A 17,484-nucleotide genomic window follows, 5' to 3' on the forward strand; every position below is an offset into this window, starting at 1 on the left:
CATACATACATACATACATACATACATACATACATATATATATATATATATATATATATATATATATCCAGCTACTCCCTTCATTTTTGATTTCTTCCAAAGATTCTGGTTTCTTCTTTCTCCTACACTTAACACCATCTACAAATTTATCAACCATGGACAGAGAAATAAATTTATTCCCTGTTTGATGTAATCATGAAGATTTTAAGAAACATTTATTTTCCCTATTTCTCTTTCCCTTTTTTGCGTCTTCCCTTCTGCAATTTAAAGTATTACAAGCTATAACTATTTGCTCCAGTTTAAGTAAAACTCAGTAATGGCTGATTTTATTTAAACCTCCTAAACTTTGATAAAGAAACAAAAGGTTAATCTTGATTGGGACACAACCTTCTTAAAAGAACAAAGGGATTATAATCTGTACTTGGCCAAAACATGTAACATAGCTATGATGACAAAAAATAATGTGCGGGAGAGAAGAAATAATCCACAAGTTTTTTTAAAAAAAACTAGTAGTCCCTATTCAGTGATCAGAACACTACTAATAGCTCAATAAGGGTAAGAAATTAACAGGACTGAATTAGTGGACAGAAGACTACCAGACCTTTGGTGCCAGTGATAATTCCCCAGGACATGAAACAGAGGTTGCCCAGGTCATCCATTTGTCAGGGTTCCGAATAACACATCCACCAAAAGCAAAACTCCAAGGCAGATAGATTCCTCAAAGAACATGTTTATTGGACATATTATGAGCCATGGTGGTGCAGTGGTTAGAGTGTGGTACTGCTGACTGCCATCTATCTTCAATTTGGCAGTTCAAATCTCACCAGCCTCGAGGTTGACTCAGTCTTCCATCCTTACGAGATGGGTAATATGAGGACCCAAATTGTTGGGGGCAATATGCTGACTCTGTAAACCGCTTAGAGAGGGCTGTAAAGCACTGTGAAGCTGTATTTAAGTCTAGTGCTATTGCTATCATATCGGCACAGCTAGTGAAAACCAACTCTAAAGGTTCCACGGTTTCCTCAATTAAAAGAGCAAATATTCCCTCCCCAGGTGTCACCGATCACGTTGTCCAATGAAGGTAGTTAGGAGGCTGCTTGATCACTCCTCTGCCATCTGTTGGGATGACCTTGGTTACCATAAGAAAAGTTTTTGTTTTGACTGGTAGCTGGTCTATCTCCTTCCCCTCTCCTTTCCCCTTTTCAAACTTCGTGGCAACTATGAGTCAGGGAAAAAAATGGCTTCAACCAGGTCAGTTTCAGAGTTGACAGTCAGACCTTCTCTCTTAACTGGAGAGAAGTTCCTGGAAAATTCAAATGGAGAATATATTAGTCTTACATCATCCCCCCCTCTCCCCCCAGAGGTCCCTTTGGCCTTTGGGGGGTATTTATAGTGGAATTTCTTAGCTAGCCTATCGGCTTTTAAATCCCAACTTTTTATCCAAGTGGCTTCAGACAATGGGTACTCTTTCCATTGTGCAAGTTATTGTAGCTTCCCTTTGTATAGTGTGAATCTAGTATTCTCTTTATGTCATGTGTCTCCCCTGTACTATGATTGGTTTTTGGGCTGCCTGGTCTACTGAGACCTTATTACTGGATTTAACAAGCTACTGTGGAAAATCAGATGCACTTCCTCTAGGACAGGGGTGGGCAAACTTTTTCACTCGGGGGCCTCATTGACTTTTAAAATTTGACAGACAGGCCGCCACCTGGTGTCGAAATGCCTGTCATTACAAGTCAAAATCAAATGAATGCAATCATTCAATCATTCACATCAAACCTTAATTCTGTACCAATCTTCGGCAGGCCGGATTAAAAAGACCAACGGGCTGGATGTGGCCCGCGGGCCGTAGTTTGCCCACCCCTGCTCTAGGAGATGGGGAGAGTTTCAGATCCACTGTGACAGGGTTAATAATCTTCATGATAGGGAAAGGTCCTATAAATTTTAGCTAGCTTGTGTGCTGTTGGGAGGCTGGGCAGGCTATAAAGTGGGCTTGCTTGGAGAAGAGATTGATCACCATCCAAGTGACTGTATTTCCCCCACTCTCTGGGAGCTCTACTATGAAACGTCAGCTCTGAGATTCAGCTGCCAAAAATGAAAAGGGGGGGTGGAGGTTTTGGAAAGTTCAAGGTTATTCCGCATGTCGCATTAAGAAATTCCAGCTGCAGTTAATTGGTTCTCGTGATTAATGAAGTGTAGAAGTGGGAGGAGAAAAGGTGGATTTTGTGTAACATGCAAAAATGACTTTCACTTTTGGAAATGCCATAGAGCTGTTCCTAATAAATCAGTTGGAGATTATATTGTCTCAGAGTGACTGATTACCATGGATAATTTCTGGATGCCTAACATGAAATCCATGGCAATTTTGTCCAATGGACAGCACAGGTCAGCTCCTTGTTGGAGCACTCCTGGTGGTTTTCCTGGCTGCTTTTTCATTGCAGCACATGTTGCACAGCTTTTGACATAGCTCTCAATGTCCCTTTTAGCCACCAAAATTGCCTCCTCGCCAGGTGCAAGGTTTTCAGGAAACTGAAGTTTGTTTCATGTTGTGGCTTCTTGAAGTGAAGGACTTTGGGGACATACAGTTTAGAGCCCTTCTAGGCTAGTGAATCTGAATAAAGGTCAGTAGCCCTTTATTGTCCCGGTACCGTGGATCGTCTGGCAGCTCAATTTGGAGCTTTCATGGCAGACACCCATCCTCTTCAGTTCTTTGTTTTTGTGCCTGTTGTCAGGTGGTGGCTTGCACCTCTTTCTGGGAAGAGGGAGGTATCATGGCATGGACCACTTCCTCATGCTTGCTGTACTATGGTATTTGTGATAAGGGTCTGCCAAAATGCCCCCCCCCAGGATGTACTTTAAAATGAAAGTGAATCAGTTGAAGTACTGCACCCACCGAACCTGCTTAGGTGAAAGTTTCCACAGGGTCCTAGGCACCTCCAGGTTTTTGTGGTCAATCCATACACTTGGCTTCCTTTAAGGAAATGTTGTCAGGTTAGCAGGGCCCAAATAACCTGGCAATAGATTATATGTTGGCATATGCTTCCTTCTTCTATACTGCCCACCTTCTCTCGGTCTCTGTCAGGTTTTGAGAGGTGTAAGCACGTCTGCAGTTTCCCCTTGGTGTTTTCTTGGAGGACTGTGGCCATGTCTACATTGCTGGCATCCACTTGGGCCAGGAAGGGGTGCTTGGGGTCTGGATGTTTAAGAATTGGCTTTTTGGCTAAGAGTCTCTTGAATGTTTCAAATACCTTCTGGCAATCAAGGGTCCATTTCAGGGGCTGACCTGGTCAGAGTTTCACTCTCTCCTCCCACTTTTTAAAAGTTCGATGATTAGGAGGCTGATTTCAGAAAGGAGGGAATGAACTGTCTACAGAAATTGGAGAACCCCAGGAAGCTTTGACATTGCTTACGGGTTCAAGGGGGTTGCCAGTCTAGGATGTTTTTGACTTTTCCTGGGTCCATTTCCACCCCCTCATTAGACACCCAGTATCCTAGGAAGTTTAGGCTATTCTTGTGAAATTCACACTTGGATAGTTTTGCATATAGGTTTGCCATTAGGAGTTTCTTGACTACTGGCGCACCAGTTTGATGTGCTCCTCCATGGTTTCAGTGAAGATGAAAATATCATCTAAATATACGACCCCTTTGTACAGGTGCTCATGCAGCACCACATTGATCAGTTGCATGAATACAGCAGGGGCCCCTGGGAGACAGAATGGCACTTTAAATTGGAAACTCCCTAATGGACAATTGAATGCTGTTTTCCACTTGTTCCTCTCCTTAATTCTCACCCAGTAATATGCTTCTCGTAGGTTTAGTTTGGTGAAGACTTTCCCCTTTGCCAGTTGGGCTAGCACTGGACCCTCACTGGTATGGTGTGAAGTGAAGCTGCCAAAGCTGCCAAGACTTTTGTGAAGACCCTTGGGGCCGACGAGAGACTGAAAGGTAGTGCCCGGTACTGGAAATGGTCATTCTGATAACAAAAACTGAGAAACTGGCAGTGATGAGGCCAGATAGGAATATGGAGGTAAGCGTCCATGAGGTCTATGGAGGAGAGGAAGTCACCCTCTTGAACGCTCTCAAGGACAGAATGCAAGGTCTGCATCTTAAAACACCTGTATGGGATAAATTTGTTTAAGAATTTAAGATCCAAGATGGCTCACCACCCCCCAGAGGCCTTTGGGATCACAAAGAGGTGAGAGTAGAAGCCTTGCACTTGTTGATCCTCAGGAACCGGTTGAATGGCTCATATGTCGATGAGATGTTGGATTGCTGATTCCATAAGGGCCCATCTAGAGCTGTCCCTTGACATGGGGAAGTGGATGAACCATTGTGGAAGTGGGGAGAGAAACTCCAGTTGGAGGCCCGACTTCATCGTCTTACGAACCCAGGCATCCGATGTAGACTCCTCCCATCTGGAGGTGAAAGTCAAACAGCCTCCGATGGGGGGGAGATGGGGCACTCATTTTGAGCATCTGAATGAATGACCTCCTCCCCCTTGAAAGGGCCGTTTACTGGGAGGCTGTTGCTGTCTGCCGGAAGTTTCAGGACGCTGTTCTTGGCGAGTAGCAAAGGGCCTCTGACCTCTAGAGACTCGAGAGCTGGTTTCGGGTCTGAAAGACAAGGGGCAATAGTATGATCCGGGGTGATGCTCGGACCTCTTCCCCACCAAAGAGAGGACCTTCCTCTTGTCCTTGGTCTCCGTCAAGTATGGTTCAAGGACGTCGCCAAATAGCTTATCACCCATGCACAGAGCTGATGCCAACTTCCATTTATGGCGGGAGTCAGATTGCCAGTTGTGCAGCCAAAGTAGCTGCCTGGTCGCCACCGAAGAAGCCATGGCCCTGGAAGGGAACTTGGCCAAGTTCAGAGTGGCATCTGCTGTAAATTCTGCCGCTGTGATTATCTTATTGAGATCTTGGTGTGCTCTGAATTCAGTGGCCAGGAGCCTCTCCTGAAGCTGGTGAAGCCAGCGCAGTGAAGATCTGGTAAAGAATGAGGCTGCCGTTGATGCTCTAATCACCCAAGCCTCTGCCTGGTGAGTGCGCTTGAGGGTCTGCTCCGATCGTTTGTTGTCTTCCTTGAGCACATCCTCTGGTTCGGTGCGGGTACCTGAGGAAGAAAACGATGCCACCACTGGAGCATCCACCGAAGGCACCAGCAGGGCATTGGCCAGGGACAGGCCCATGTTCTAGAATCATCTGTTGTTAGCAGATGGGTGAGGCCCCATCCCTGGAGAGGTGCACGGTTCCTTCACAAAGTCAAGGAAAATTAGTGGGGAGGGGAGAACCTCCATACGCACCACTGGTTTGGAGAACAACAAATCAGTGTAGCCAGATGTGGTCACCTGTGGTTCTGGGGCCACTTCCTCAGGGCTTAACTGTGCAGTAACCAAAGCCTTGTGTAACAAAGGCTTGAATAAGGAAGGCCTAAAAACCCCTACTAAGGGAGGCTCATCAACTCTGAAATCCTCTTCCTCAGACATATTGGGGTCTATGAGTTCCCCTTCCTCTTCCTCAAAATGAGTAGAGCAACTTTGGTCAGAGGCCTTGGAATAATCTTCCTCTTCCTCCTCCCCCATTCTGAATGGGAAGGCTGGAAACAGAACTGCTGCCTGGGAACATCCTTCTGAGAGTGGGGTACACTTGACGATGAAGGAATTGTTTAAATCCTAGGCCCTGCCTTATGGCTACAGAGACAATTTTCCCTAAGGTCCTCAGGCCTATTCTCCACAGGATGTAGGCCTGCAGCTGTGGGGGTGAAGGTTGCTTCAGGTCTAGGCCTAAGCCCCTTGAACACCCTGATCATCGAGAAAGGAAGGGCCAGGCCCCCAAGTAGCCTGTCTGGAAGAAGACCCTGATCTGCTTAGGTCCTGAGGAAACTGTTCTTCTTCCGCTCTCTCTGGGGACCATGCTAACAGGTGACTGGGAGCAGATTCACCCTCCTTGGAAGAAATTTCAGGGCTAACGTGCACCTCTCCAGAGTGAGAGCCCTGTTAAATCTGGGCCTACATCTGTGCCAAAGTCTTTGCAAACTGCTTCTCAAGTGCAGCATGCCTTCTCTTCTCAGCCCTAAGCCCTGATTTTGAAGTCTTTCTGGGAGCTAGGGCTTTGGTTCTGATTTTAGCTACAGTCTTTCTATTAACAGAAAGGCCTCTTTGTCTTTTCTTCTTCCTCAAAGGGGCTTGAGAGTTTTGTTCATCCAATCCTTTGGGCCTTGGCTGTGGGGCCTCCCTCTCCATATTGCGAACAGAGCAGACAGTCAGGGTGCTGTGAACCTCCTCCACTGGGGTGCTGCCTTTTGCTTTGGGCCAGGCGAGTTACAAACTATGAGGCCCTGGGGAAGCTTTTTTCCCCCAAAACAAAATGGCTGCCTGGCAAATCCAACATGGCTGCCTGCCACGTGGAGTGGCTCTGGGACGGCTTCACCACCTTCTTCATTCTATAGGTGCTTACCAGGCCCCGAGCGATCGAATAACAGTGCAACAACAAGCTCTGGAGTCAGCTGTGAAGCAGTTTGGGCGGCGGCAGCAACATGAGCCATGCGATCGATGGGACTGCATGGGAGGCTCCTCCGAATACTCCCTGGGTCTGTAGCCCTTTGCGAGGTAGCGCCGAAACCTCGGTGCTGGAGGAGAGTGGATCCCTGCTCTCCTGGAGACAGAGCTCTACCAGAGCCCCAGGAGCTGGATTTTAAACGATTTGCTGTCTCCTAGATTTAGCACTTTCTTTCATCTTTTATTAAAACACTCCTTCCAGAGACTAGCTCTCAGACAAGAAGCTGAGCCAAAAGATGGGCGGGCCAGCCAAGGGCTGGCTTTTTATAGTGGCAGACTCAGCTCTATGAGAAGGAAGAGCTTAACCCATTCCTGGACTCTTGTGGCAGCGTTGATGAGAAATCACCCATTTAATAACAAGCAACCCTTTCGAGGGTCTGGGGGCTGTCCCTTCCGAAGCCCCAGATAAATTACATGTTAACCCTCCCATTGGGGGACGTCTGGCCTTGTTTACCAGGCATTGTGAGGAAGTAACCACAGACACCTGGGTACTGGAGACAGTCCACTTGGGCCTTTCTATAGAGTTTCTTTCTATACCCCCGAGATTTTTTATTCGCTGTCCTGTCTCTAAGAACACAGAGAGAAAGATCCTTATGGAAACAGCTATTCAGCACCTGCTGGAAATCCAGGCTATGCAGCCGGTGCCCGAGGACCAACAGGGCATGGGATTTTATTCCATCTTGTTTGTAATCCCCTAAGCCTCAGGGGGATAGAGGGCAATTCTGAAGCATCTTAACTGCCTGGTGAAATACAGGCAGTTTAAGATGCATTCTCTCCAGTCAATTCTGGAGGGAATTAGGGAGGGGGATTTCCTGACCTCCATATATTTAACCGAGGCCTACCTTCATGTCCCATTCTTCCGGCCCAAAGACAATTCCTCAGGTTCTGCTATAATGGGAGGCATTATCAATATAGGGCCTTGCCCTTTGGGCTTTCATCTGCCCCAGAACATTTACAAAACTGTTGGCAGCCCTGGCAGCCCATCTTAGGGCCATCTTAGTAAGAGTCCAGTGTTACCTGGATGACATAATGGTTCAGTCATCCTCTCCATCTTGATCAACAGAGGATATGGAAATCACCATTCAGGTGCTCCAGGACCATGGCTTCTCTGTCAATGAGGCCACCAATTCTCTACTCCATCTGGGAGCTGTAATAGATACTATTTCCTGCAAGGTGTCCTTATCCCAGGAATGTCAGGAGAGTATCAGGGAATTAATTGGGCAAGTAAAATCTAAATATAAGGTGTCCCTGGCTACGCTTTCCAAGCTCCTGGGGAAAATGATATCATGCATTAATATTGTGCCCTGGGCTAGATCGCATGCCAGGGTGCTCCAATGGTTTCTTCTCCCTTATCAAAAGACAGGTATGAGTTGTTCCCTTCTACAGGTCAGATTAACTTCGCAGGTCTTTAGATCCTTATGATGGTGGTCATCTAAAGCCCTTTTCCTGGGACTCTTATTCAAGGACCCTGACAGGTTAGTATTGACCATGGATGCTAGACTTAATGGCTGGGGGGCCCATATTCAATCCAGGGTGGTCCAGGGACAATGGTCCCAGGCAGATTTGGGCCATAATATTAATTGGTTAGAGATTAGGGCTTAGGACTTAGAGGATGCAGTCTCAGATAAGGACATCCTGGTTTTGACTGAAAATGTGTCAACCAAGGTGCATATTAGCCACCAAGGTGGGACACATTTGTGGCCTTTGATACTAAAGGTAGAACAAATCTGCTTGTGGGAAGAGAGACATCAGGTATCTCTCAGAGCTGAGCACATTGCAGGTGTGGTCAATGTTGAGGCCGACTGGCTTAGCAGAGCCACCATAGACCATGCAGAGTGGCGTTTGCACCCTGTTTTGTTTCAGGAGCTGTCAGAGGGCTTTGGAGTGCCAGCTGTGGATCTCTTCATACCCAGGACAACACGCAACTCCCGAGATTCTACTCCAGGTTTCCAGTTCCGGGGATGGTGGGAACAGACGCTTTACGCAGCTCTTGTCCACAGGAGCTCCTCTATGCCTTCCCTCCTCTGACCCTGATCCCGAGGGTGATCTAGAAACTGTTGGGGGAAAGAGCAGAACTCATTCTTGTAGCCCCTCATTGGCCCAGAAGGCCATGGTTTGTGGACTTAGTAAACCTTTCTGTCTCCAGGCCTTGGAGAATACCGGTGGACAGAGTGTCACTCAGCCAGGGACCAGTATTGCATCCAGAGCTCCAGTGGCTTCAATTGGCCGCGTGGAGGTTGAGTGGGGATCTCTGATCCAGAACAATTACTCCTCCAAGGTGATAAGAACCATCCAAACCTCTAGGAGACCCTCCACCAATCGCATCTACGATGCAACCTGGAAGGCTTTCAGCGAATGGTGTTCTAAGTCTGACATTGACCCTACTGGGACCTCGATCACCCAGGTGCTGGACTTTCTCCAAGAGGGCCTAGACAAGGGATTTTCACCCAACACATTGCGGAGGCAGGTTGCAGCCTAGTGCTCTGTGCTCTCTTTGGGGGGAGTGGAATCTTTATCTAGACATCCCACGGTCCGCAGGTTTTTGAAGGGTGCTGCAAACCTGAGGCATCCAGTAGTTCCTCGATATCCGACATGGGACCTCTCTAAAGTACTGCAGTCACTGACTGAGGCCCCATTTGAGCCACTGAGATCCACTTCCCTGCAGTTTTTGTCTTGCAAAGTGGCCTTCTAGTAGCAATTACTTCTGCCAGAAGGATTTCGGATTTGGCAGCTTTATCCGTCAGGAAGAACCTTTGTGTGTTTCACACCAACTGAGTTGTGTTAAGACTAGACCCTTTGTTCGTGCCAAAGGTGAACTCGTGGTTCCACAGAGCCCAGGAACTAATCTTACCTGACTTTTGTCTGCATCCTGTGCATGCATTAGAAAAAAGATAGCACACTCTGGACGTTCGGAGGGCCCTGCAAATTTATGTTAAGCGGACATCTCCCTTCAGGAGGTCTGAATCCCTTTTTATTTCCTTTCAACCTTCTACTATGGGCTGCAAGGTTACTCATTGGACTATGAGGACATGGATAAGACTGTACATATCCAAAGCCTACCTAACCCGAGGACTTGCGGTTCCTCCAAGAATAACAGCGCACTCAACGAGAAGTGTGGCCACGATGGCAGCATGAGCCACTCAGGCCTCTCTGGAGGAGGTTTACAGGGCGGCTACCTTGGCCTCACCTTCTCCGTTCATCAGACACTATAAGCTGGACTCTTTTGCTTCTGCTGGGGCAGCTTTTGGACGGAGAGGTCCGCAAAAGGTCCATCCTGTCTAGGGGATTCAGACCGCACTAGGCCCACCCATAGGACAGCCAGTTTTGGTATGTCTCAATCCTGAATGCTATCTCCACTACAATGGAGAAGGGTCGTTGGTTCTCACCTGATACAACCTTTCTCTTTCGGTGGAGATAGCATTCAGTCCCACCTTGTTTTGGTCTGTTCCGAATATAATGGAGCATGTTATTGTTACAGGAGCACACGTCAGTCTGTCAATATTCCTTCACCAATTTCTGGGACGTCCCTAGCAACAGGGGTAGTGTCTTCAAAGATTTGACAGACTCAGTCCAATCAGCAAGAGGTGACAGATTACCCAATCCTGAATGCTATCTGCACCCAAAGAGAAAGGTCGTATCAGATGAGAACCAATGACCCTTTTCTATACATGTTTTATAGTTGTCAACAGAGTTTCAAAGAGCAGGCAGTAGTGTCGAATTGAAAGTACATTCTATTAATATTTTCTTCAGAGACTGATTAGATGACTGAACTTCTGCCGCGCAAAAATCTAATTGGAGAGCATGACTGATGACTCTTGGCTATGGATGTGTTTCATTGGAGAATATGAGTTATGATACACCCAGAGGGGTGGGGAAAAAAGCAGGGTCAAGGATGACAGTGTATTACAGAGTTGTCTATGCCCAGGTCATACTGACATGTTGACTTCTAATAAATCCTTTGAAGTTTTGGGAGTGTGGCTCGAGACTCATGATTTAATTGGAGTAACTGCCAGAATCCTGACAGATAGCTGACTCTGGGATATGCTCGCTTCTTCCGGGTACCGAAAGGAAGCGAGTGGCGGTGGAGGCGGCACTGCTATGGAAGGCAGCCCTGGGAGTCCTTTTTGAAGCACCTCCACTGCCACTTGCCTCTTCCGGGTGACAAAAGGAAGCGGGCGGAGGTGGTAGAGGCGGCAGTGGTCCTATGGGAGGCAGCTCCAGGAGTCCCCACCCTCCCAGTTGGAGCACCTCTGCCACAACTCACTGTGCCGCAGCCATCACATGGTAGGAAGAGCTGGGAGAGCACCGCGTAGCAGCTTAGCCAGCCAAGCCCAGGGATGGTGGGGGGGAGCTAGCTAGGCCCCAGCCAGCACCGCCAGTGGGGAAGTCAGCTGGTGTCTATGTAAACGTATATGTGTAGGACTACAATACTGTATTTTCCATATTTTATTGGGGGGGGCTATAACATAATAGCAAAACAGTTTCTGTACAATAATCACAAGAACTGCTCATAAATGATCAAAGTAGCTACAATTTTATTGGATATAAATAGGCATATGGAAGCCTCCAGTCAGATGCCTATCTTTACTTTCCTTGAAGCTCGCTAGCAACTGCCATAACCATGAGGGAGGGGAAGAGTGCTGGAGGTGTGAAAAAATACTGTGGGAATTTAGGGAGTATGGTCACTAACAGGAACTAGAGGTGCCAAACCGAGCCATCTTCCTACCTTCAAGGACACCAAAACTGGGGAAGGAATTTACAGTGGTGCTGAGGCACTGGGTTCTCTAAAACAGGGTCCCCAACCGCGGTCCAGGCACCGTGGAACGTCTCCGACCCGGCGTTGCTGGCGCCGCCTTTTAAAGGCCCGTGAGCTTTCCGGGTGAGCTCACCGGCCTTTCATCAAGGGCCTCGCTCGGGATGAGCTTCGGTGAAAGCCATTTCCCCAAAACTCACGAGGGTTGAGCGCCACTTTTTGCGAAAAGGCTTCGGTGAGGTCACTGGGCACTTTTAAGATGGCCGCCCAGTTGATGCAGACCGGGCGCGGTGCCCGCTGTGCCGGGCGCCCCAAGGTGGACCCTAAAACATCAGAATGGAGCAGGATTGGACTGCTCTCACAGGGTTGAGGATTTTGGATATTAGGGGTGTCAGCCCGCATCCATCTTGAATTGGATTTGGAGCTGCCACAAGGGAGGATGGGTAACCGTGGGAATGAAAGAAAAGTGAGAAGGGAGGATAACTACAACATTCTTTGGCAGAACTCAAGACTGAGTCGCTGGAGTTTGGAGGACTGGACTTGGCAGGAGTTCAGAATGGAGATGAATTGGAGAGTGTGACTTGAGGGTCATCAGTAAGGGGGTTGGATGTGAGTTTAATTTAGCAGGGGAAAATGCGGGATTTCAGATTTGGGTTTTCCCAGATGTGCTAATATGACTTCTCTAATAAAACCTTACTTGGATGGACTTTGTCTCTGAGAGCTGAATTGAGATGGAGAGTTTGGTTGGAACGCTGACAGGGACTTGCTTTCAATATATGATTTTCACATGGGTTTCTCCAGAGCTTGCCTTGCTCATGTTACACTCAGCATCTCTAGTAAAAGTACCTTCTCTTTAACAACTATAGAGTCAAGGATTGTTCTTTCCTGGGGAGCAGGCTATGGCCAGCCTGACAGTAGGAAAGCTCTGCTAAAACAGTCAACCAGGAGACTAATGTCTGCCGAGGAGACTGAGCAAAAAATTATAAATCATGAAAGCGACTTGGACGAAGTCGGAACTCATGGGGGGAGCTGTCAAATCATATTGCCCCAAAGAGGAACTCAAATGGCTGGGGGATGCAAGTATCAGTGAAGAGGCCCCAAACCCCAGTGGTTGCTTACTCTGGGGATGAAAGATAAAGAGGTAGAGGAGAAAGCCTTTGGTGTAACATATACAAGGGGAAGCTGCGGAGCCAGGAGATGGGAGTGGTGTGGTGATTGGGGCAAGAAAGAAACCCAAGGGGAGCCAGATGAGCAGGAGAATCTGAAGGAACAAGCCCAAAGACTACTGAGAGACTTGTTCGGAAACCGCCAAGCCAAAGACTGTCCACCCAGTTGGTTGGACTTCAAACCGTGCTGGAACCAGTGGGAGATGGCACTGCGATGCAGACAGCTGCGGCAGGGGAGGTTGCCAATTTCACCTGGGCCCGTCCCAAGTCACGCAGTCCTGCCACCTGCTGCTCAAGTGGTGCAGCCCCTTCCACAGGGAGGAGGCATCTTCCCAAGGCAAGGGTTGCCAAAGTCCCCAGCCCTGGTTTGAAGTACGGTGGAGACCCAAAGCAACTGGGGGTTTTCCTCACCCAGATGTGGAATTATATGCAGGAGTACAAAGCAGACCTAGCTACTGAAGCAGCCTGAGGTGGCAGAGGAGTGGCAGCTTACAACCAAAAGTTCTGCGAACTGGCATGCCAGCTGGCCAATTGCTTCCAAGATGGACTCAATAACCAGGGTTGTTCTTTCCGAGGGACCAGGCTGTAGCCAGTCTGACAGATCTCTTTGAGGTTTGTTTGTACTTGGTTGCCATTTTACATTTTAGTTTTGCATTTGTATATTGGTTTGTTTTTGTTGTTGTCATTATTATATAATTATTATGTTTTTATGTTATACACCAGACTCATATTGTTTCAGTTTGCAGCCATATAAACTTCAAAATTATCTGGATCTATTTAAGTCTGTTTCAGGCCAGGGTACAATATAGAGACAGCCTTGATCATCCTGCTAATGACCTTGGGCAGAGGAAGCATAGCAGTGGTGTATCTATCTTAACACTCCTTGATCTCTCACTGGCTTTTGATAGTGTTGACCAAATTATCCATTTAATCTAAGTGTAATTATTCTCCATTTGGGATAACAATATTTAGAGGTCTCTAGAATCCAGTTTCACTTGGCTCTGAAATCTCAGGTTGTCCATCTCTGAAATAGAAAGATAAATTACCCAATAAAGTTACATTATAGTTGTATCAAGATAAACATCAAATATTTGGTGTTTAACTATTAATTTATGTGAACACTGTATGAGCATTGTTTTATTTGATCCAGTAGGTAATTAGTAGTAATGTAACTTACAGTGAAGAAATAAATATCTGAAGTGGGATTTGTTAATAATTTTATTGTTAACTTAATTGTTCCTTTTTTAAGAAAACAAACTTTGATTATCACTATTTTACCACTCTAGTCAAACATATAAACTGGACCAAAAATACTGATAGAAATAATGTAAAACAGTGTGCTTTACATTACAGTAACTTTTGACCAATACTGTTGTGTGTTGTGGGCTTTAGTTATCTACACTGTATCTGCTCAGAATAGATAATTGGTTTTGGATTATTTTTGCTCATTATTGATAAGTTATTGATTTTGATGGTACATATGGCTAAGGACATATGTTTTACTGGCTCTTGTATTCACATCAGAGCAGTAATTTTTCTCTAAGTGCATTGAAAAGTATTCCTAGGTATTATATTTTAATTAATATGGGAACACTTCTTCTGAACTCAATGGTAGCTGTGGGAGTTTTCTGTTCTTACCAACAGATGCTACTACAATCAAGATGAATTATTTTAAAAGTATAACATATTCAATATGAACATTTTAAGAACATTTCAGATAAATATGGCAGGAAACATAAGCATATTTTGTTCAGATGTAGAACTGTAAATTATTCTATAAATATATAAAACATTGGACACAAATTACCAGAAAAACCAATGTGCTGGTTGCCTGCATAATAGTAATACTAAAATGTATGTGAACTATAACCAACACTATTAATGCCCATCAAAATATATGCCAATAAATATTCTAAGTTTAAAACTATGAAGTATTTCTGCTTTCTAATCCAAATATTTCTGCAAGAGTTTTGTGAAGCCTTTTGTTGATGTAAATGCAAATAATACAGATAAATCTAGGCTAAAGATTCATGTTGAGATGTGTCTGCAGTTTAAAAAAAATAATTCTAACGTATTTCCACAACCATAAAGTTGGATCAAGTTCCAGCTGTCTGTGCATTCATGCTACAATATGTGACCAACACCCCCTCTCCCTGAACTAGTACACTAATACAAGTGTATTACATATACCTTACATAAATGACTTAGATGAGGAAATAGAAGGGGAACTCATCAAATTTGCAGATGAATTAAGTTGGCAAGAATAGCCAATACCCCAGAAGACAAGCTCAGGATCCAAAAAAGATATTGACAGACTTCAACAATGGGCCCTATCCAACAAAATGAAATTTAATGTGGAGAAAAAATCTGCGCAGGAAAAACCAAAGATATAAGTACAGATTAGGCGAAATCTAGCTCAAAAACAGTAACTGTGAGAACGACATTGAAGTCCTAGTTGACAATCACTTAAACCTGAGTCAGCAGTGTGCAGCAGCCGCCAAAAAAGCTAATACAATCCTTGGTTGTATAAACAGAGGAATAGAATCAAAATCACATGAAGCATTAGTACCATTTTATAAAACCTTAGTAAGGCCACACCTGGAATACTGCATCCAGTTTTGGTAACCACGTTACAAAAAAGATGTTGAGGCTTTGGAAAAAGTGCAAAGAAGAGCAACTAAGACAATTAAAGGCCTGGAGACTAAATCATGAAGAATGGTCGCAGGAATTTGGAATGGTATACGGCAAGGGTCTTCAAACTTGGCAAGTTTAAGACTTGTGGACTTCAACTCCCAGAATTCCTGAGCTAACATGACTGGAGGAGGAATTCTGGGAGTTGGAAGTCCACCAGTCTCAAAGCGATCAAGTTTAAAGACTCCTAGTATACGGTCTCCTGCTTGAGCAGGGAGCTGGACTTCCAATGTCCCTTCCAGCTCTATTCTGATTGATTGATTTTCTTTAAAATAGATGCTTTTTCTTTTCTGACAGGATTTACAGGTCTTCTCACCCTTCATCTTGTCTTGCTGGAACATATTTTAACATATGTGAAATGTCATAAATACCTCAAAGAAAAAGTCATGTTGCGTCTTCACAATAAAAACTCCTATGAGTTCAAACAACCTCTTTAAACCAGGGGTGGGTTTCTACCCGTTCTGTCTACCTCTGTAGAACCGGTAGTTCTGAAGAGCAGCAGGCATAGAACCGGTTCTATGTCTGCTGCTGTTGTGGCCCACCCTCCCGCCTGGGCTCTTACCTGACCTTTATTTCCTGCTTTTTCAACTGCAGCTGCTTTGCGCGACACAGCTGCAGTTGAAAAAGCAGGAAAAAAGGGCTTTTCCAACATGCTGCGCACTTGCACGCAGCACTACTCAGCTGTCCAGGCAGCTCAGCAGGTTGTAAATTGCACTCGCACAACTCGCACATGCGCGCGCAACACTAATAGACAGAACCGGTAGTTATACCAGTCAGATCCCATCCCTGCTTTAAACCATGTTTTCCCTGTAAAATGTCACCTCTCTTAAGCTTAAGATTGGCAATACAGAGATTCAGGTTCAAATCATGGAAACCCACTGAGAAGCTTCAGTCCTTCTCAGCCCATCCAACTTCACAGCTTTGTTGTTGCAGGAGAGAAAGATCACAAACAAACAAATAATATTTATGCTTCTACAAATAAGCAGAAGAGGAATCCTGCCTTTCTTTTTCTAGCTGTTCCAGTAAGTGACACTTAGCTGTTTTCGACCAAAAGTGAGCAATTGAGAAAAGAGGACAGGAAATGTCAAGAACATTTTTTGCATGCCTAAGTTTGTTTTATAGAGCAAAATAATAAGGAAATATGCATGACCTGGTGGCTGTGATGATGTGCTCTCGAAATCAAATATTTTAATATGAAAAGAGACAAGCTTTGTAGAGGGAAATGGGGGTAAAGAGGCTAGGAGCCCCTTTTGATGAAATGACACTAGATTATCTATCTCTGACCAATTTTCATAGCCCAAGCTGGCTGGAGCTGATTATTATTCCAGGCACAGATTCTTGCTGCTGCTGCAGCACCCTCTGCAAAAAAAATCTACTGGCACCCTCCTCCACGACTTTGAATAGCATAGTTGACCTGCCGTCCTTCTCTCCATCCTCCCCCAGAATATGACCTGCTGTCGGCCAGATTCGGCCTTTCCCTCTACAGATAGTAGGTTACTTTTCAGACACACCCTTCCTTCGAAGGACGCATATTCCCTAAAAATTTTGAGGCACCATTATTCATCCCGGTTCATCTGCCACTTCCCCCCCCCGGGTTTGGGCAGGGTTTCCACCTGCTAATTAAAGCGGCTCCCCAGACCTCCATTTATGCAACGAAGAACAAGAAAAAGCATATATCCTACCTGTGCGGTAGCAGCTACTGGCAGAGGGATGGATGCGCACAGCTGGGCTGTCAGCGGAAGACTTCCCGCCTCAGCCGTAAGTACCTGGGAGTGCCTTGTCCACTCCGCTGTCTTGACAGTTGCCCGCCCTTGCCGGAGGGGCTGTGGGCGGACCGAGCCGATCGGGGGGGCAACAGGCCGAGGCTGGGAACTGAAAGTAGCGCCGGTACTGATTGGACGAGGGTGATGTCACTCTTAGACCCGACAATCAGACCGGCGATGTTGGGTCAGAGTGGGGCTTTGCTGTCTAAGAAGCCATCGCAACCTGCTAGCCGGTTGCAAAAAAGCCACGGACAGGGGGAGTCAGTGGGAACTGGTGGGACTAAACCAGCTGACACAACCGTTAGATCCCCTGGAGAGTCAGTGGCCCTGCTCCATCCATCCATCCCGCCCGCCCATCTCTTCTCTACTCGCGGTGACACATTATTGCGGATGCAAAAGCGACGCAGCAAACCCCACCCGTCACCTCCGTGTTGTGGGGAAGCAGCTCCTTTTGCACATGCGCCCCACAATGAGGCCCCAGCGGAGCACCTGCCTGCGCCCTGCATCGATCTGGGGAGCCGTTCCTAAGGAATTAGGGCGCGGCGAAATGTAGGT

The 17,484-nt window shown here is 46.2% G+C and overlaps 1 protein-coding gene across 1 annotated transcript in view; it reads right to left on the reverse strand.

Moving 5' to 3' along the window:
- Positions 1 to 17,249, reverse strand: part of CNTN1 (contactin 1) — a 290,436-nt gene extending 273,187 nt beyond the window's left edge. Inside the window, exon 1 of the mRNA XM_087969240.1 lies at positions 16,849 to 17,249. The gene's annotated coding sequence lies outside the window, so the exon portion shown is untranslated. The remainder of the gene's footprint in view (positions 1 to 16,848) is intronic.
- Positions 17,250 to 17,484: the final 235 nt, after the last annotated feature.

This window comes from Notechis scutatus, chromosome 6 (genome assembly GCF_049901735.1).
Source record: "Notechis scutatus isolate UNSWTSFEM ecotype Mainland chromosome 6, rNotScu1.2, whole genome shotgun sequence".
NCBI classification, from domain to species: Eukaryota; Metazoa; Chordata; class Lepidosauria; order Squamata; family Elapidae; genus Notechis; species Notechis scutatus.